Source organism: Artibeus jamaicensis, unplaced genomic scaffold (assembly GCF_021234435.1).
Source record: "Artibeus jamaicensis isolate MK-2021 breed Jamaican fruit bat unplaced genomic scaffold, CSHL_Jam_final contig_519, whole genome shotgun sequence".
In the NCBI taxonomy this organism is placed as follows: domain Eukaryota; kingdom Metazoa; phylum Chordata; class Mammalia; order Chiroptera; family Phyllostomidae; genus Artibeus; species Artibeus jamaicensis.
In genome coordinates this window covers 41,826,830-41,849,573 of record NW_026521871.1, presented here as the reverse complement: position 1 = coordinate 41,849,573, position 22,744 = coordinate 41,826,830, and positions in this window count along the sequence as shown.

Genomic DNA, 22,744 nt, shown 5'->3' with positions numbered 1-22,744 from the left:
TGATGGGTAGAATAATCCCCCCATTTGTCCATGGTTTAATGCCGATGGCAAAGTGGACTTTGCAGATCTGATTAAGGATCTTGAGATGGGAAGAATAGTCTAGATTATCTGGGTTAGAGTAATGTAACCACAGGGGCCCTTATAAGAGGGCGCTAGTGGTAGCAGAGTCAGAGAAAAACACACGATGACAGAAACAGAAGTGAGAGACAGGGAAGAAGAGAGAATGAGGTTTGAGGTCACTATGCTGCTGGCTTTGAAGACAGAGGAAAAGGTCCCACATCCAAGAAAGCACGCAGATTCTAGACACTGGAAAAGGCAAAATAATTGATTCTCCTCTAGAGGCTCCAGAAGGCATACAGCCCCGCCAACATGTTGATGCTAGTCCTATCCTCTAGCAATGTAAGATAAGAAATTTATGCTGTCTAAAACCACCGAATTTGTTGCAACAGGAATAGAAAACAAACAGACTTTGACACTGGAAGTGGGCTGCTGCCACCCACAGCAACTGAAAATGTGGAAATGGCTTTGGGATTCAGCAACAGGCAGAGGCTGGAAAAATGTGGATGGTCCTAGGGAGCACCTAGGTGGCCTTAACCAGATGGTACATAGAAATATGGATAGTAACAGCTCTGCTAGTGAGGACTTAGATGGACATGAGCAGCACAGTGGAGAAAACCTGTATCGTCTTACATAATATTCCAATCGTCATAAACTGATAGTTGATAGAAGTGTGGGCTTGAAAGGCATTGTTAGCAGGGCTCAGAAGGAAATGAGAACAAAAACATTATTAGAAACGGAAGAAAGGGGATTTTTATTATGTAGAGGCAGAAAGCTTGGGTGAAACGTGTCCTACGAATGTATGAAAACAGAACTGCTAAGCGATAACAGAGAAGTTAGCTATGGAGGTCTCCAAGGGAAGTGTTGAAGGTATGAAGTGGTTTTTGTTGCTGTTTATTGTGAAATGTAAATGTAAAGAGAGAAATTGATGGGGGAAAACCTGTTAAGTGAAAAAAAACAAAGCAAAAAGCAGGACTTAATGATTTTGAAAGTTTTCAGTCAATCCAGATGTCAAAAAATGGGTGATTTTAGTACTTCTGAGGTCTAGAACATTAAGATGATACATTTGTGCTGTTTTCAGCCACTAAGTTTGCAGTTATTTGTTACATCAGAAAAAGGGAGGTAATGCCGTGGTGGTAAACTGAGAAGCCCCTGGTGAGTAAAGAATATGCTTGTTTTGAGGGAGCCTCTGAGACATGGGGCTCATACACCACTACCCCCATTAGTGTTCCATTCTGCCACTGGGGCCTGGGAAGTATAAATATGAATATCTAAGGTGCACAGAACAACTGCAGCATCAGCACACAAACCCCCAAACTGGGCAACTTAAACACTGCAATGGATCATTTCTCCTGACTCTAGGGTCACCTGGGAAGTTCTGATGGGCTCTCTCCTGGGTCTGCAGTCAGCTAAAATCTGTGGGATTCTGGCTGCTCTGGAATGACCTCAGCTGGGATGACTTGGCTTTGTTCCACACGGTATCTCATCCTCCAGCAGGCTAGCCCGGCTCGTTCCCATGGCAGTGGCTGCGTTCCAGAAGAGGAAACAGCGCATGCAAGGCCTCTCAAAGCCAAGGCTCTGAATTCACATACCAACACCTGCTGAGAGAAGCAAGTCTCACAGTCCGCCCAGATTGAAGGGGCGGGGAAATAGACTCCGCCTCTTAAAGGGAGGAGCTGCAGAGCCCCATAAATATACCGTTACAAAGATGGGAGAAAAATATGGCAGTATTTTTGTATCAACATACCACAGTGTTCATGATAAAATCAATGATAATAAATCTTCAATTGGAAGTTAAGCCCAGGAACCCCAGTACACCTGCAAGACATTAGTTTTTGAAACCATTCAACTAATAGTATGGTCCAGAGCCTAGGTGGGCAGAGCGGTGGGGGGGGGGGGGGGGGAAGAAGGAGGAAAAAAGAGAAAGAGCAAGAGACTGATCAGTGGCATTTAAACTATCCGTTGGTGGCAGAGCCAGAAAAAAAGACTACAAAATCTTACTGTTACCCCTATTTGGGAATGAGTTACTGACACATGTTTTCCTACATTAGGATATCTTTTTCCACATCAAGAATGCAAACTTTCTCTAATAATCAAAGTATCTATTTGCAGAAATACTCTTCTGGTATATTGATTTTAAGTATCGGTTTTAGTTTGAATCTATTAAATTGTCTTTCTTTTAAAAAGAGTGAACCTACATAATCAACTTTTAAATAGAAGAAAGTATGTAACTAATTAGCTTGAAAGTCAACTGAACTTGAACAGGGATTTGAAGTAATACCCATCATATCACATTTTTTATTTCCTAGAAACAATATTTCACAGTAATCTAGAACACTAATGACAGACTAGCACCACAGAATGCTACAGCAGGGAAATGTGTGAAAGACTAGAAACATTAGTACCCAGCATGATTTCATAAAGAACAACTCAAGACTAGTCCAGGCCATTCAGTTGGTTAGAGTGTCGTCCCAAAAAACCAAGGCTGCAAGTTAGATTCTCAGTCAGAGTATATACAAGAAGTAATTAGTGAATGCATAAATAAGTGGGATAACAAATCAATGTTTCTCTCCTTTTTAAAGAGAACTTTTTTAAAAAAGAATAATTCAAGGTGTATTGGCTAGGTCAAAAGCAATAGACAATATTGCAAAGATGCTTAAGGCTCTATCATGGTTTAATAGCTACCTAAATTGATTTCAATATTATTTAGACTTTTCTAGACAAAAATAAGACTTTTTTGGAAATTGAACTGAAACTATTGTAGCCTAATAATAAACATTTTCATTTGCCTGCATTTAAAAAGCAATATGCAAGGCTTTTTAATAAAAGTTATTCTGTTTAATCTTCATTACCTCCCATGAAATGGGTATTATTGTCTCATTCTAAAGTGATTAAATAATTTAGTATGGTTATGACACAACCAAGTTGTAGAGTTGAGATTCTAGCCAAAACCAAACTCTGTTATCTTTTTGCTTCCCTATATTTCCTCTGTCTAATGTAAAAAGGCAAAGTAACATTGTAAAGAGTAAAACCCAGTGACACAAAAGGCAAAGGTGTGTGCTTAGCCATAACACCAGGACACATGGTTAACTACATGATGGAAGAGCAACCAAAGTCTTCCTTTGTCCCTGGACAGTTGTCAGCAATGTTAAACTTGGTGGATACACCATCAACCTGGGCTCCCAAGTGACGACAATGAAAGCAATGATAAAGACCTTGCTACTTATGAAAGGCAGGCACTGTAAACCAGAAATCAACCTTTGCTGATGCAAACCTGATTCCAGCAGTGTAATCTCTTATATCCTTACTGACACCTATGATGTTTACTTCTCTCCAAGAGACCCGAGTGGCACCACAGCATGCTATAGCAGGAAAATAGGGGTTTTTTAACTTTTTTTTATTGTTGTTAAAGCAAAGTTGTCTCCATTTTCTCCCCATGACTCCCCCTCCCCAGCTATCCCCACTTCCCACCCTTGATCCTACCCCCCTTTGGTTTTGTACTTTATGCACGTTCTGGAAAACCCTTCCCTCTTTTCCCCCCTTTCCTCCCTCTCTCCTCCCCTCTGTTACTGTCAGTTTGTTCTTTATTTCCATGTCTCTGGTTATATTTTGCTTGCTTGTTTGTTTTGTTGATTAGGTTCCACTTATAGATGAGATTATATGGTATTTGTCTTTCACCGCCTGGCTTATTTCACTTAGCATAATGCTCTCCAGTTACATCCATGCTGTTGAAAAGGGTAGGAGCTCCTTCTTTCTTTCTGCTACATAGTATTGCACCATGTAAATGTACCACAGCTTTTTGATTCACTCATTTACTGATGGAAGAATAGATTTTTGTAGGCTGCACCAAATCCATACGCAACCTGTGGAGAATAACCAACTAATCTCCACATTGCAACAACACACAGGGGTAACATACGCAGACATGTACAGATATAAGCAGAAGTGACCTGTGCATGAATAAAACAAGAAAGCATTTCTAGGAAATAAAAAATAGAAGATGTGATGCTGTTTCTCATATTATCAGTGGTAAAGTCAGTTGTTTTTTAACTTCCAATTTATTACAGACCAGTATGTGATCTCACCACATGAGTTCATGTGATCCCACTGACTGGTTCATAATGGGGGACTCCCTGCAACTGCACATGTGAACTTGACCACACCCAAACTGTGTGCTGAGATGTGCAGTGTCAAATTGCTATAAATGTTTATAAAGGTTATTTTCCATTTTTATTGCTGAATTCTTGCAGACCAGTAATCAAATGTTTGTGGTGCTTTGCCAGTTCAGGTAGCCACACCTTGAGAAACACCATTTAACCCAGCAAAGCTTCCTTGGATTATCTTTAAAGTGAGCTTTGCGTTCAGCATCCCCAGAAATTCAGAATTTTTCATAACTGTATTTTTTTAAAAAATGCCATTAGGAAACTATGTTGAATAGTATTGGATGGAAACAAGACAAACACTCTAGGGAGCATTGGCAGAACTTCGGTGATGAAATGAGCAATCTCACTGCAAGTCAGAAATATTTCTCTTATCCATACTTACTAAACATTTTACTAATTCGTAATGGAAAAGACTTAGTAGTTAATGTCCAAACATTAGGTATATTATTTAGTTCATTGCATAGAAATCATTCTTAGAGACAGCAAGCCAGCCAGTTCCCAATCCCTAGGGTAGGTCTGGCATTCTCAGGTAATCTTTTGTGGTCTTAAAAAAACAACTGCAGTTAGAGGAGTGCTAAAAAAATTGTAAAGATAAATCTAAACAGTGGACCCAAGATTGACAATTGTTATATGAGAATTCTAGTTTCCATTCTGAGCAGACAGAACAAAAAACAACTTAGATAGAAGGTGTCTTGGCATATTTTATTGCTATCTGAGCAGGCTGCACACCAGGTTTTTATTTTAAAGATGGTGTGCATGTATGCACATATACACACAGCACACACCTATTACATCTGTGCATACATACTGGGAGCTCTCAGCCTTTGCCCTACTGCCATAAGGGACCGGTAACCTTTGTTATGGGAGCTGGTCTGTGCATTGCAGGATGTTTAGGATCATCTCTGGACCCTTATCACTAGATGTTAGTGGCATGGTCCCAGTTGTGACAACCAAAAATGTTTCCAGATATTGCTCTCTCCTGGGGGGAAAAACTTGTCACTGGTTGAGAACTAATGATATACACTATGGATTTATCTGTCCTAGTCCATGAACTAAATACCACAGACAGAATAGCTTATAAACAACCCAAACATATTTCTCTCAGTTCTGGAGGCCAAAAGTCCAAGATCAGGTGCCAGCACAGTACTGTACATTGTTGTGTATAATGTACACTTTTCCCTCCAATTTATTGAGGGAAAAATTAGGAAGCACATTATACCTGGGTATAATGATTACATATCATGGGTGTACTGATGGGTATAGATAGCGATCCCGTGTATAATGTGCACAAACCATTGGTGTGCATTATCCATGGCAAAATACAGTAACTTTTTCAGCGCTGCTCTTTTCCCAGTTCCTAGCCAGCACTTTCTTGATGTGTCTTCATGTAGTTGAAGACCCTGGGGATCTTCAACTATGAAGACAGTAATTCCATTCCTGAGGATTCCACACTCATGTCTCAGCACCTCTCCAAAACCCCACCTACTAATATCATCCTGTCTGGGGGGTAGGATTTCAGTGTATGAATCCAGGAACACAGACGTTCAATCCACAGCAATATCTTTTAACAAATAATTTTATAATTTTTGGAAACATTTCCCTATATCCATTATGATTCATGAAAAAGCAAACAAGTATATTCTTTTCATGAAAGCAGGTCAGGACAAACTATTAAAAGCATTACTTAGTCAATATTTAATGTAAGTGATCAAGTTTTCAATGCACTGTATCAGGTAATGATCTCTGCGAAGCAAAGTTCCCAATATCACTCAAAAATAGGTGCTAAATATAAAATACTTCAATTATTCAAAGCAGACAGCAAGGGAAAAATAATGTGGAGACCTGAGGGTTGTGCACTCACATTCCAATATGTGAGAATACCAGTCAGAAGACATTCTTGAACTTGCCTCCTAGGACCGGAGGCACTGTACCTTTAAATGGAGTCAACTGCAGTAACCTGCATAACTCTCATGGAATGTGGAATGTTCTGGGATTCTGTCTAGTCAGGCCTCTGGCAGGGCCGGGGCAGCTTTGTTTGTGGGCAGGCGACCTCCTCACATTTCTGCTATTTTATCCTTAAGAAAGTTGCCATGGAGACTGGCATGGAGATGGCAGTCGGCCAGGCGGAGGGAGAAGGGGTTTTAAGTTGAAAGAAGCACACGCACTCACACACACTCAAGCTCTTACTCACACATACTCCCCAAATAAACACATCCTTGTGTGTACATAATCAACTCTTTAAAAACACACTCCGTGTCACTGCCTACTTGGGTAAGTGGTTCAGCCATTGTTTCTTTCCTAACTTGTCCAAAGAAACGTCACCAGATAAGGAGCAGTTAATGAAGTAGGAAAATAGCACCTATTAAAAGTAATCCATCACAGCTCGTGAACACCCAGCGAGTAGGCATCTGATTGCAAAATCTGGTTGCTTAGAAGAAAAAGAGTCATGGAATGAAAAGTAAAATGATACAGTAAATGAGGAATTTATTCTTCATTTGATGAAAAAATGTGATTTAGTGAAATTGTGGAAAATGGTTCAACATTTTCTTTTATTTGCACACACAAGATTTAAGAATAACATAAAGCTTTGAAGATCTGGTTTTCAGTTTGGGAAGGTCAACTGAATTGGGATTTCCTGTAGCATTCTGAGCAGCCTCAGATATTACCCAATATTTGGTGTTTAGAGTACTTTCTATTACAACCTTCATCTCAAGGTATTTTGTCAAAAGTGATGATAAAATCATGAACTATATCTAATTTGGCAAGAGAAAGATACAGGAAAGTCATAAATCCTTCCAAATTTCCTAAAACAGCATCAGAAACTTGTGTGCTATTAGTGCATAAATCACTTAGTGTTTATTTGGAGAGCAAATCTCTGCATGCGGATTTCATTTAAGAAAATCAAAGGTTCTATTTACTTTCATCCCAGCATAGACAATATGCAGGAAACCATCTCTATCATTCAGATTGTTGGGATGAGGATCATGCAAACAAGCCATCAGTCAGGAAGAAAAATGAGAGAAAAAGTTTACAAGATGAAACTCACTGCTTCTTATGAAAGTCAGGTTGCCTGTACAAAAAGACTGGCAGCTGCTATGCATGACCAACTGACTCACTCAGACAACACTGACCACTGTGGACTATGTGGTCTCTGTCCCTCTCTGTCCTAAGGATGCATTCCCTTAAAGCTACATGGGCTTCCGTGTGCCCTCAATAAGCTGGTTCAAAGCACTTCGCTTAAGGTTTAAGTGGAAGCTTTGTTTTCTGGGTTTGGGGAAACCTGCAGCTTCGCTCCATAATCACTGCAAGCATTACCAAACCCTAGTGTTTCAGAGACCCCATGAGGACCAATCATCCCTAAAATGTACATGGTCCTTTTGTCACTATATAAATACAACCTGCTGAGGTTGCAAAGGAACTATCTTGTTATTAGAGTTAATAAGCACCATGTTATTACTGTTCAAAATCACGTCCTGGTCAATATACGTTACCAACATCTGAACCCTCATCTCCATTTTATCTCCTATTCTCCTTGCCCAAAGAATGAGATGACAAAAGGCAGGCGTTTGTCTACACAGAAGTAATTCACCCAAACCATTTCTTTCTATAACCCACAGAAAGAGATGCCATGTGTTTTCAAAACCCCACATATATGAACACAGAAGATGATCGTAATGCCACAAAACTTCACCATCCTATTAACAACAACCCAAAACATGGAAAGTTGGTATCCTTTTCATTTTAAGGCAAAAGACATGCTTTACATTATAGGAGTTTGGGTCTTTTTATCACAGAGTACGGAATAAAAAGTCTTCATTCTGTGACACAGTTCTGATTGTACTCACCTATAATATATTCACATGTGTATCAATCTTAGCCCAATAAAACAAAGAAGTCCTCTAACATATGGCATTGTTTTCAGCAGAAAGGAAGATAAGGACTTTTAATAAGGCTATGACTTTTAAATTTTTACAAATGAAATGAGCACCATGCTTCAGAGTTTCCACGGACCTATTAGGCTTTGACCTTCCATCAATTAAGAGATGTGCAAGCCAAAAGTTTAGAGAGTTAGTTAACTTAAAAGGTATGTGGGACAAACAGAAAAAGGCAAAAATAGTCATTTTCTTTCAGAAGTGCAATTGCATAGAGAGTAATTTTCTTTCATTGAGATAAGGCAAGAAGTAAATGGATAGAGATATTTTATCACAAATTATCTTCCTTATATAAACAAAAGCATAAGGGCTATTAAGGTTGGAATAATTCCCTACATATATGATTCTGTTGATAACCTTGGAGATCACTAGGATCAGGATTTAGATTTTGTGTACATTTGCTCTATTTGTCTTTATCTCTCTATTCAACTTACCTGTCCTGCATTTCATTCCTCCCGAGCTTTGCTCCCCATTATCTAAGAGAGTATCTAATAGTATAATAATCTAACCTAAGTATAGACTAATGGCTGAGGGTGAATGGGGTGATGTGCTGTTCAGGGACCATTTATCTACTAGGCAGAGTAGGCAAAGTGCTAAGGACCCATGGTACTTTTAGAGACTGATAAAATGCTTTTATATTTGTTATTAGAAAATATATATTTATATATACTTTTAGGTCACAAAAATGTTATCATATATTCATCTATTTGTGTTTTCACTAATAGTGTTCTAAAATAAAATTTTAATATATATTCTTATGGAGAGAAGGGCCCATGGAAGTCACAAGGTAGAATTATTGCTGTCCAGTGATTGATGCTCTGATTGATTAGCAGTCCTTGTCAATTAGTCCCTCTATCTTCTTCATCTTCTAATTCTTTTTGAACAAATCTATGTGATGGGAACTTCTTTTAGAAAGAAGACATGAAGCAAAGATCTTAAAAGATGCTTTGTAGTAGTGCTCTGAGAATTATCAAACTAAAAAGTCTAATCCTTACAGAATCTGAGGGATAATTGTCAGTCTAAGATATACCCCTTATTTATGATGACAGTGACAATGGTGATAAGTCACATTGCAATACTAAGTATTTCCATAATCTTTATGTGATACAAAACGAGAAAATATATCCATGCCCTGGCTGGTGTGGCTCAGTGGATTGAATGCGGGCCTGCAAACAAAAGGGTCACTGGTTCAATTCCCAGTCAGGGCAAGTGCCTGGGTTGTGGGCCAGGCCCCCAGTACAGGGCACATGAGAGGCAACCACACATTGATGTTTCTTTCTCTCCCTTTCTTTCCCTCTGTAAAAATAAATAAATAATATTTTTTAAAAGAGAGAGAAAACATTTTTTAAAAAAGAAAAAATATCCTTTTAAAATATTTCCCCAAATAATAGTATCACAGCTCCCTTCACCATTATGGCCGTTTTTCTATACTTACCCTTATAAATTCTAGGGTTATTTTCTATGATTATTTTTTGGTAGTAATAATGCTGCATAAATATGATCTCATGTCTAAAGATCTTTGGAAACCATGTTATATAAGAATGAGAAAGAAACTTGGAAACTCAGCTCATCAATCTTTTCTCTTATGTGACAAATAATATACAGTATTAAAATACAAAGCAAAATAATAATAGAAACACAAAAAGAAAATCAGGGACACAGGCAAATATAAAGATATACTTTGATCAATAAACATAACTCATATGAGTCATTCATTGTAAGCACCAGAAACACGACTTGTATTATATAAAAGAGAAGGAGAATTACTGACTCACAGATTCCAAGAAAAATTTAATAAGCAAATAGCTTGCAGCACCCCTGGAATCAAGGACCTGATGCCTCCTGCATTTTCTTTGTTATTTTCTCTGCTTTTCTCCTTGAAAGAGGAGGTCAAATTCACAAAGAAAATAAATAATGGAACTGGGATTTTAAAATAGATATTCCCATCAGTTTGCTACACAGAATGTGTGTTACAGTGGAGATGGTACACATATTCAAGGAATCACATTAAAAAGTTGGACATTCCAAAAAATGCATATCTCATTAATTTTCTGGGCTCAGACTGAACTATATAATTGAAAACAGCCAACAGAGCATTGAGTATCATGAAGTTTCAGACAAGGTTATAGGTTTTCTCTTTGCAGTGTAGCTTCCTGGGGCCATGTAGGTGTTGTCAGTACTTATTTCAGCCAACAGTGATTGACCTGTCATCAGGGCATGAGATCTTAGAAACGAGTTATACTTCAGATTTGAAAGCTATTGGAAAACCGAGGTTTACATGGATACAAAATGAAAGTGGAAAAATAGAGCATGTTGCATCCCCAAAGTCATTGTTTTGGTATACATCTTTTCTAGAAATGCTTCTTCCCTGAGCTCTTGAATATAGGCCTATATTTGATAAGAATACAAACCTTTAGTAATGAGTTGGTTAAACGGTGCTCAAACAAATATCACCATCTGGGACTAAAAGCACAGCCACCATTAACTTAATTTTTCTATGTATTTTGTGTAGCAATAAAGATATGTCTGTCAGTCCTGTGAATGGGTTTCAATTTAATTTCTATTAAACTCAATGGCATTTTTTTCACAGAACGAGAACATATAATCCTGAAATTTACATGGAACTACAAAAGACTTCAAATAGCCAAAGAAATCTTGAAGGAAAAGAACAAAATTGGAGGTATCCTGCTATCTGATTTCAAACTATACTACAAAGCAATATGGTCCTGGCACAAAAACAGACACAAAGATTGATGGAACAAAATAGAGAACACAGGCATACGCTCCAACTATATGGCAAACTAATCTATGAAAAAAGAACAAAGAATATACAGTCAGGTGAAGACAGTCCCTTCACTAGGAAAACTGGACAGACACATGCAAAATAATAAAACGCTAGTCTACTTTCTTACAACATATGCAAAAATAAACTCAAAATGGATTAAAGACTTAAAAACTTGAAACTATAAAACTCCTAGGAGAACAAATAAGCAATAAATGCTTTGATATTGGTCTTAGTAATATTATTTTTAATATGTCTCCTAGGTCAAAGCCAACAAAAGCAAAAATAAGACTACATCAAACTAAAAAGCTTTTGCATTGTGTAGAAAATCATCAACAAAACAAAAAGGCAAGTTACTGAATGGGAGAAAATATTTGCAAATGATCTATCCAATTGGGGTTAATGTCCAAAATATATAAAGAATTTGGCATATTCTTGCAAAATTCTGAAATTTTGAATTTCATGCAACTCAATTGCATGGAATTTCTAATTTTGTGCAACTCAACATCAAAAAAACAATCTAATCCAAAATGGGCAGAGATATTTTTGGAAAAATTAATAGATATTTTTTTCAAAGAAGACATGCAGATGGTTAACAGATTCGTGAAAAGATGCTCAATATCACTAATCATCAGGGAAATGCTTATCAAAACCACAGTGAGATGTCACCTCCTACCTGTTAAGATGACTATTACCAAAACAACAACAAAAGTTAAGTGTTGGCAAGAATGTGGGGAAAAAGGAATTCCTGTGTCCTGTTGGTTGGGATTATAAACTGATACAGCCACTACAGAAAATAGTATGGAGATTCCTCAAAAGTTGTAAGTAGAACTATCATATGGCTCAGCAATTCCACTCCTGGGTATTTATCCAAAGAAATCAAGAACACTAATGCAAAAAGATATATACACTACTATTTTCATTGCAGCATGATTTACAATAGCCAAGATACAGAAGCAACCTAGATGTCTATCAATAGACAAATGGATAAAGAGGATGAAGTACTTATACACAATGGAATATTACTCAGCCATAAAAATAGAACGTTGTCATTTGCAACAATGTGGCTAGACCTATAGGTTATTATGTTAAAATAGGTCAGATAGAATAAGACAAATACCATATGATTTTACTTATACATGGGATATTAGCAAAACAAAAAAAACAGAAATAAACTCATAGATAGAGAACAAACTTACAGTTGCTTATATAACAGGGAGTGGGAGGATAGGAAAAAATGGTAACGGGACACTGGCTGATGTAGCTCAGTGGATTGAGCACCAGCCTGCAAACCAAAAGGTCACTGGTTCAATTCCTAGTCAGGGCACACACATGGGTTGTGGGCCAGGTCCCTGGTAGAAGGCGCATGAGAGGCAACCACACATTGATTTTTCTCTCCCTGTCTCTCTCTCTACCTTTCCCACTGTATAAACATAAATAAAATAAAATATTTTTAAAAAGGAGAAGGGGATTCATAAGTACAAACTTCCAATTATAAAAGTGGTCATGGGAATATAAAGTACAGCACAGGAGATACAGTCAATAATATAATTACTATGTTTAGTGACAAATGAGCAAGTTTATCAGGGTTATCACTTGGAAGGTATATGAATATCTAAACACTGTGTTGCACACCTAAAATTAATGTAATATTGTATGTGAACTATAATTTTAAATTTAAAATAATAGTTTTTTAAAAAGCCAACTCTTACATTCTGTTAACATAACCTAAAGTAACCTTATTGGCAGTTCATTTCCAAGACATCTGAAGTCAGTGAAACCCATATTGTACCACATCAGGCATTGAGAAAGCACAGAGAAATCCTGTGACTAGGCCAGACCGTACGAAACTATAGCCTCTCAGTTACTCTACATCCATTTCCGAGGGTCCTCTTTTGTATGCTCATTTAGTTGATTAGTTGGTTGTTTCTATTTTTACAGTGAAAACAAAAAATATTTTAATGCAAGACAGTTCAGTGAGTAATATGGGGGCAGAGCATGTTTCGCTGGCTAATAGCAGAGACTCAAAGAATTAGATTGATAAAGACAATTATAGAAAATCCTGAAGGCAAACTGTGATTTTATGTTTGACATTTTTAACAGCATACTCTATGTTTTTTTATTCATCAAAGCAAAACACAATGGCTTCCACATCTGATCCATTATCCTGCTGTAGAAATACTTTTATGCAGGACAGACATTATTTTAAATCAGTTTCCCATGATAGCAAGGCTATTGATTTTACAAGTAATGATTTTGCTTGACATTAAATTACTGAGCATAAACAAAGGCTAATTATTTTTTCTGAATTGATACATTTGGGCAAAAGAACTGTCCTTTGGCTTTTCTCTTTGTTCAAGATAAGTTAAAAGTTAATGGCTTCAAAGAAGTGGAGATGGTATCCCAGTTTCTATTGAATGGATATCATTTTTAAAACTACTCTCTCCCTCTCAAAACACATTCACTACAGGAGCAGACACCTGGTGCCAATTTTCCCTCACTTCAGCAGTGAATGGATGAAGAATGTTCAGAGGCAGCCTGCAGGCAGAACAATCTTGGGCAAACAAGAAACTCACAGTCCTAAGAGCCACAAATCAAAGCAAAGAATAGGAGAGAAGAATGGGCACCAGAGACCTTTCATGGGGCTGGACCTCAGCACAGAGCAGGTAAGCTTCCTTACTTCAGCTCAAGAAAAGCTATGCATTCAACACCTTTATTTACCAAGTAGAGAGTAAACAGAGCAGAGGAGCAACCATTCTGGAAGAGTGGAACTTGGCATGAGCTGGTGGTCAGAAAGTAATCGCTAAAGGGCCTCAGGCCACTGACCGGGCTTGAGTGTGAGCTTGCATGTGACCAAAAGCCCAGGGGAAGGGTGAATGGGAGCCACTCTTTTATACATCTGAGGTGCTTTGGGCTACAAAGCTACCGGCCAAGCTTATATTCTGTAGGACAGTCCAGAGCTCCTAGAGATGTGAAAGCTATGACACCAAAAGATTATCAGTTTAATAAGCATTCAAGATGGCAGTTAATCTCGAGTCATCAGGAAAAGGCAAATTAAAACCATGATGATATATCTAAACACATCAACTAAGTTGCTGCATTTAAAAAGACTGACAATACCAAGTGCTGTCAAGAATGCTGAAGGACTGGAACTCTCATACACTGCTGGTGTAAAACCAATGTGAAATATTGTTTGACAACATTTACCATTGCTAAATATGCATATCCATATAACCCAGCAACTCCACTCCTAGGTGTACAACCAACAGAAATGTATATGCATGTGTATAAAGAGACACGTGTTAAAAAATGTTGAGTGGCAGCCCTGGCTGGTGTGGCTCAGTGCATTGAGCACAGGCCTGTGAAGTAAAAGGTCAATGGTTTGATTCCCAGTCAGGGCACATGCCTGGGTTGCAGGCCAGGTCCCCAGTAGGAGACACATGAGAGGCAACCACACATTGATGTTTCTCTTCCACTCTTCCCTTCCCCTCTCTCTAAAAATAAATAAATATTTTTAAAAAATTTTTGAGTGGCATTACTTGCAATAGCCAAACAACTAGAAAGAGAGGAAATGTCCATCAAGAGTACAGAATGCATATAGTATATAATGGAATATTATACAGAATGAAAACGAATGGACTGATGCTTAATGGGAGAACCTGTATGAATTTCATGAAAATAATATAGAACAAAAGCCAATCACAAAGGGGTACATTCTTTATAGTTCTATTTATCTTAAGATCAAAAACAGGTAAATTAATCTATGTTGCTGGAAGTCAGGATAGTGATTACCTTTGGGGTCCCTTACTGGAAAGGAACATGAGGAAGGACACCATCTGGTAGAAATAATGCTCTAATTTCTGATCTGGGGTGTAACCCGATATGGGTATCTTTACTTCATAAAAATGCATCTGCTACACACACAATTTGCACATTTTCCTGAAATTAAGGAATCCTTCACTAAATACTTTTTCAAAGCTCTCAATAAATATTGTAAGTATATGGAGGAGAGTGGACAGCAAAAATGGAACCTGGGGGCAGGGATAGGTCTATAAAAGAAGGGGCCTGAGCAGATTAGAACAGGTGCTGCCAGGACCAGTGCTGGAAAGGTCGGCCAAGAGCACACTTCGCACTAGAAAATGGACAGCTCGGGTTTTTCCACTTTGTTCTATTTCCCATGATCTCTGTGATCTCGGACCAGTGACCTAAACTCTCCAGTTAAAAAGGACAAGTAACCTGATATTCTCATCTGTAACATGGAAATATCCTGTAGCTTTACTAGAAAGATGAAAGAAAGGAGGCGAAGTGTCTGGTAAATCACCTAGAACAATTTTTGTACATAGCTAATAATAAACAAATGTAAGTTTCTTTGTAACTATCTTCCATGATTCAGTTAGCTCACATAAAAAGCCAATTGAGAATTTAAAAAAATAAAAATCTCATTTTCTCTATTTATCCACATCATAGGAAAGTCTTTTTCACACCCATGTCCATGAACAAGGATTCTCAGGTACTGCGACAGGGAAAGAACCATGGCACCTGCTTGTCCTCAGTTTCTTCAACCTGAGTGTGGAAAAGAATGGCCAGAATTCCAAGCACAATGCCCAAAGACAAAAGTGAACACGAAGAATTGTATCTTGGGGTGGGAAAGATTCAGAGGGAGAAAAATGGATTATATGAGAAGCAGGTAAGAATTTACCATATTTTGCAATGGATAAGGCACACTTTTTTTGCCCAAATTTTTAATGGAAAAATAAGTACTACCCACTACATATGGGTAGTACTAATTCCATACCTACATGTTTTCAATTCTTTTATTTAGGCTAATGTGTTAAAAGTGTAACTCTAGAAAGCAGTAATGATATCTATATGCAAAATAATACCCTGGAATACAATAATTGGTTTTGCTTCTAAATATAAATAAATAAATAATTGGATTTTTTAATTTAAATGAGGTTTTTGTTTCCTGAAAGTTTGGGCCAAAAATGTGGCTGAGCATTATACATGGCAAAATACATATATATATATATATATATATATATATATATATATATATATATATAGATATATCATTTCTTTCCCTTATCACAACCCTCTTAACCATCATCAGGGAGAAGATCTGTTTGCACATAAGGGTAAAAGATCAATTCTTCATTTCAAAAAGAAAAAAATTAACAAAGAAAGTTTATAATGCTAAAGTCTTTTGTGAAAAGCATAACTAGTCAAACAATTGAATTCATGGCTTCCAAATGGATCTTATTTTGAAATAGCTGGCTCTAGAATGTGGCCTGATATCCGTGGCTCTTTTCACAGATTTTTTTAAACACACAGTAAGAGTTTTCAAGAGAAAGAAAATGCTGAAGCACAGTGCTCTGCTTTGCAGCAAAGTGGCTATGACTAGAAATGAAGGGGGGTGTCAGTTCCTTTGAAAGAGAGTGAGATGACTACTTGCCTATCAGGTAAGTCAAGGGGCTGCCAAGAGGTTCTTCCTCTAACCAGGAGGACTGTAAGGAAAAAATACAAAAGGACAGAACTGCCAACCTGCTTGAAAAGAGCCCTTGAGTTCAACACTCTTGAGAGATGATACTTCTCTGGAAGAAGAAAGGACAATGATAAAGACCCTTAACTCTTGCAAATTGAGAAGGAAGATGAGATAACTTCTTGACTCAAAATTCTAGTACCTGGCAAACAAGCTTCCTGCGTGTAAGAGAGTGGTCCCAGAGTGCAGAAGAGTACAAATTAAAGTGACCGCCATGATTTGGGTAGCTGCCAGGTAACAACAATCCAGGTACCTAGACTTGATGAAAACAAATAGACCATAAGACTGCTTGATATGTAGAAGATGGTAGAAAATTATGACACCTACGTTTGAGTTGCAGCAAAAACTAGAATAGAGCTAGAGGTCTAACAAATGGTTTGACAAGATTCAGCAATGCAGTAACCAATTAGACAGGGTTCTGATTTCTCGCCTTCTGGCTTCTCGCCTCATTATTTCAGTAACAAATCAATAATCTCCATACCTCATTTGGCTGGGTTTTCCTTAACTTCTTCCTCCTTGGGTTGAACTTTAAGTACAGAGAAATGGAGATATGTGTTTCTAGCTCACATGTCAAATACATTATACTTACTTTTTTCTCTTCATTCACTAACTCATTAATTCAATTGGAAAAGTGTGACCAAACCCATCTAGCACAATTTGTACTTTATAAAGCAAGTTGTTTATTGCTAATGTCCTGTTATTCCCTGGATATATAAAGATTTTTTCCTATCTATTTTGGTCCCATTACTTTAATAGAATTTGAAGCTAGATTTAGTGGTTGATAATTGCCATGACCACAGGTATGGCTTTTGGTGTTATTTCGTTTTCTTCTTATTTCTCTATGTTAAAAAATGAGGGGTAAATAAAACCTGTTGTAAAGCTCCTTCATTTACAATGGAATGCTGACAATAAGCATGAGGAGATTTATATTTCAGTTAGCAAATCAGAAATACATATGGTGACAGAAGATGATTTGACTTTGAGTAGTGAGCACATAACGCAATACACAGATCACGTATCATAGAACTCTATACCTAAAACCTATATGATCTTATTAGCCAATGTCACCCTAAGAGATTTAATTTAGAAATTTAATTTAACTTAATTCAAAAAACAGAACACTGGTGCAAATGACAAATACCCAATCTTATTACAAAATGTGCCTTCTTCCACCTCCATTTACCGATCTGCACCTCCATTTACCCATCTCTTTTTCTCACCGTCTCTTTCTTTAATTCATTCAACAAGATATTTACATTTCTGTGGTAAGATCTCAGACATCAGAGGGGAAAAAATATTTAATCAATTCAAGAAGTCCTCCCAAGTCTTTATTTCCATGACAAATATTTACTTGCACAGTGGTATAATTTAAAAAATATAACAAAATTAAAACTGGAGAACCTACATAGTTCCTATAGGTCAAGTTTACTTAGCCTCTATGAATTGTACTGTCTTTGGCAATATTAAGTAAAAGGTCACAAAACAAGGTAAACTTCTGAGAAAGAAGGCTCTTGAAGTCAGCATGAGTTACAAACCACTCACCAACATGTACTATCAGAGTGACCTTGAAAAGTTACTAGCATCAGTTTTATCCTCTGGAAAAAAGGGATGATAATGGTACCTATCTTATGGGGTATGGAAATTACATGAGTCAGATTATATAAAGCACTGTGTCCCATGTAAAGAAAGAGCTCAAGCAATGATATTATTAGTAGAAGAGTGCCCATAAAAATAATTCACAAAATAAAAAACATTCCACTGCTGGGATTATAACCTAAGAACCCTAAAACACCAATCCGAAAGAACCTATGCAGCCCAATGTTCATAGCAGCACAATTTACAATAGCTAAGTGCCAAAAGCAACCTAAGTGTCCATCAGTAAATGAGTGGATCAGAAAACTATGGTACAATTTACATAATGGAATACTATGCAGAGAAAGAAAGAAGGAGCTCCTACCATTTTCAACAACATGGATGTAACTGGAGAGCATCATGCTAAGTGAAATAAGCCAGGTGGTGAAAAACAAATACCATATGATCTCACCTATAAGTGGAACCTAATCAACATAACAAACAAGTGAGAAAAATAGAACCAGAGACACAGAATAAGGAACAAACTGACAGTGACCAGATGGGAGGTGGGAGAGGGATAACAGAGGAAAGAAGGGGAAGTGTTTTGAGGAAAATCTATAGAGGACACATAGGCAAAACCAAGGAAGGTGGGATCAGGGGTGGGAGGTGGGGATGGCTAGGCTGGGGTGGGATGGAGTGGGGGGAATAATGGAAACAACTGTACTTGAACAACAATAAAAATATAAAAAATAACAAAAAAATTATCAAAATTTTACAAAGTTAAAATTATTTTATGGGAGATATGAACAACCAAAGGCTAAATGTATAAACAGATAAAGGACATACACGTTTCTCTGCCTTAAAAATAACAGTTAAATTGATGATGAGACAAGATATTTACATATCAAAGTAAATATGAAAACCAAGGTACAGACTGTGCACCAAATCTGTCCTTCCACCAAATCCATGTTGCAGGCAGTAAGATGAGCATAAGGTGGGGATACAACAGCAAGTCCTGAGGCTTATAGTTTGGATGGTATCAACAGGGACATTGCTACAGTGGAATAGTAGAGTGTGTGTTTCAGGAAGTTAGGAGGAAGCAGACTTTAAGTTCAGAGGCTCTAGAAGGCAACAACAGGAGGTAAGGCAGAATGATGGATTCAGGGTGGTTTGCTAGAACTATTACCTGGGCAGGGGAATGTGGAAAATAGGTCCCAGGAGCCACAGGAGCAAAGGAGCAGTTATGATACAATCCCAGTGCTCCAACTGATGGTGATCCATGGATTGTCCCCTGCAAATATGAGTTAGGCAAAATAATGTGTGCATTTGTGTGCATGCACATGCATGTCCCCATGTGTGCTGTTGTATGCATCAAAATCTCTCATGCCATAGAATATAAAATTAACATGTAATAGCCTCATATTCCGTGGCTAGCAAAACATACTCTTGGCAACTGACTTAAAGTAATATGTCAGATATTTTCATATCACATGAATTCTAGTAAAAGTGAAAATATCAAAGAGAAAAAATCAGTAAAAGTTCTAATTTTCACTGTCATGATCACACTATACATTTCATAAGAATAGCTAACCTTTATAAAGTGTTAAGTAGGTGTTGGACACTACTGCAAGTACTTTTATCTATTCATTTATTAATTTTCAAAACAATCTTTAAAGGTATATTTTAATACTCATCTATTTTATAGGGAAGAACATTGAGGCAACTAGTGAATATGGGGACACAGCTAAGATGTGGTTGAGCTGGAATGAGCAATGAGGCTTTGGAGCCCAAAGAACTCCTACTGACCTTGTCAAAGGAGTACAGAATAATCGTGTGTAGATCCTGGGAATATTTAAAAAATACAAACTCCTGAACCCCACCTACAGAAATTTTGATTCATTAAGGTGAAGTAGAGCCCACAAATTTGCATTTCTAATAACTGCCTCTGGGGTGCTGATGCTGTGGTTTATGGATAAACCTCTCCCTTGCACAACCCAATCCCAGACTATCTCAATTGCTAAATAAGAGAGAGTGAAATCACGTAAAAACATGATCTCTCATTTTCAAGAGATTTAAATTAAACTTCACTTTAAAGCAATAATTTAAAGCATTGATATGAATATTATAGATTTAGTCCAAAAGTATAAACTTGTTCATTGAGCATGATGATAGAACCAATTGAATCTACACCGATATTTAGGCCTCAAGCTGTGTTTGTATTTTTTTCTCTAAATTATCCCAGTATTCTTCCTACATATCTTTCCTGTGTTGAATAACAACTTATAAGCTTAGCATACCAATTGAAAGTTATCAACATTGTAAAGCATTTTTTAATTTAAATTACAGGAGACAGTTCTCTTGGAAACATATTGAACAGTCTTCTACTTTATTACAACATTCAGAATCTAACATGATAAAAAAATGAATACAAACCAGAGCCATCTTGAGTGCCAGTGGAGAGAGAAAGTAATGACAGTGAACCTGATTGGGAAAAAAATCTGTTCTGTTCTCTCGTGAGAGAAATTCTAAATGTTGATGAAAAAATGAATTATATCAACTTCTCTTTTTGGGAAGATGCAGTACACATTATGCTTCTCTATCCTTTTCATTAGGTATAACAAAAATCCTTAATATTATAGATAAAACAAATATAAGATTTTTAAAAACAGAGGGAAAAAGGTAAACTAGCCAGAAAGCTCAGGACCTAAGAAACGACACAACAGTAAGTTCTCCAGGTTAACCTTGTGCTTCATATATCCCAGATCTAGGATTTAAAGAGCCAGAAACCCAGAAACATTAATGGGTACACACCAACTCCCCACCATCACTGCTACCAAGGTCTGCTCTTTCTATCAAAAGAACCAGGAAAGAGACAGTCTGGAAAGACAAAAGCTTTCGAACAATAGGCATACGACAGCAACAAACACCAGGGTGAGAACTGCGGGCTCACCACTACCCTCATCAGCAAAGACTGAGCAGGGACCTTACATGGCCACCCTCTCCAGGCTTTAACAAGTCACTTCCACCAGGGTGGTATCAGAGAAGGCTGAGGAAGAAGCTGAGACTCTCCTTTGAGCCAGGCAGTACTGAGGCTCCCTCTGCGGTACCTGTAGGAATTGTGGACTTTTACCCCTATAGCAGTAGTAACCTGGCCCAGCCGACAATGTTGGGGCAGTATCAGAGGAACCAAGTGGGGCCAGAACTTCCAACCCCCAGGGATAACAAGAATGTGCTCCCTGTGCCCATTGTGCTGGTAAGAAAATTATACGATAGCCCTGGCTGGTGTGGCTCAGTGGATTGAGTGCCGACCTGTGAATCAAAGGGTCACTGGTTTGACTCCCAGCCTGGGGCACATGCCTGGGTTGTGAGCCAGGTCCCCAGTAGGGGGCATGCGAGAGGCAACCACACATTGATGAGCCAGGTCCCCAGTAGGGGGCATGCGAGAGGCAACCACACATTGATGTTTCTCTCCCTCTTTTTCTCCTTCCCCACCCTTCTGTAAACTAAATAAATAAAATCTTTAAAACAAGGAAATTATATGATAAATTATATGACAAAGGGATATAAGTTTTCTGTACTTCACTCAGGCTAGGGAAATGGCACCAGCAGACCGAGTGTATATATATAATGTGACACATAGGGTAACTAAAAAAGCTACACAAACACACTCAAATCACTGTAGATTAATAAAGAAGTCATTCTAAAAGATATGCAAATAGCCCACCGGAGGGCAAGAAAAGTGAGAAAGAAAAAAAACAGAGAACAAGTAGAAGACAATAACAATAACAACAAAACCCTCTGCCTTGGGCCCCAACATGTCTCTAATTACATGTACTGTAAACAGCCTAGGTCCACCAATTAAAATGCAGAGATTAGCAAAATGAATTAAAAACATGACCCATTATAGGCTGTCTATAATAAATTAACTTCAAATATAACAACATAGAAAGATTAAAAAGAAGAAAGATATATTACACAAATATTAATCAAAAAGAAGCAGAAGTGGCTATTTTAATATCAGATAACTTAGACTGCAAAGAAAATTACTGGAGACATCGAGTGACATTTTAAAATTATATAAAGGTCAGTCTATCAATAAGATATAGCCCAAATGTGTATTCACCAAAAACACAACTGCAAAAAGTACAAAAATGTGAAGCAAATTGTGATATATTTAAAAAGGCAAATCCAAAGACTTATGGAGACTTCAACACCATTCTCTCAGTAATTGATACTACATGGAAAATCAGCAAGGATATAGAAAAAAACAGCAGCACCAACAAACAGGATCCAATCACATGTATACAGAAGCTTTTCAAGTTTCTTCAGAAAATATACAAAGACAGACTATATCCAGGGGTATAAAATAAACTTCAACCACTTTAAAATAATTGAAACAATACAGAGTGTATTCTCTGACCCCAAAGAATCACACTAAATATAAATAACAGGAAGATAAGAGAAAAATCTTCAAACAATTGGGAGCTAAACAGCACACTTCTAAATAATATATAGATTATTTAGCCTCAAAGAATTTTTTAAAAGAACAAAACATTAAACTTAATGAAAATACAACAATGTGAGTTGTAGAAATAGCTGAAATACTGGGTTCTTTGAAATTATAACAAAATTAATAAACCTCTAGCAAAAATGACAAAAAATAAAAAAGAGAAAAGACACAAATTACTAATATCAGAAA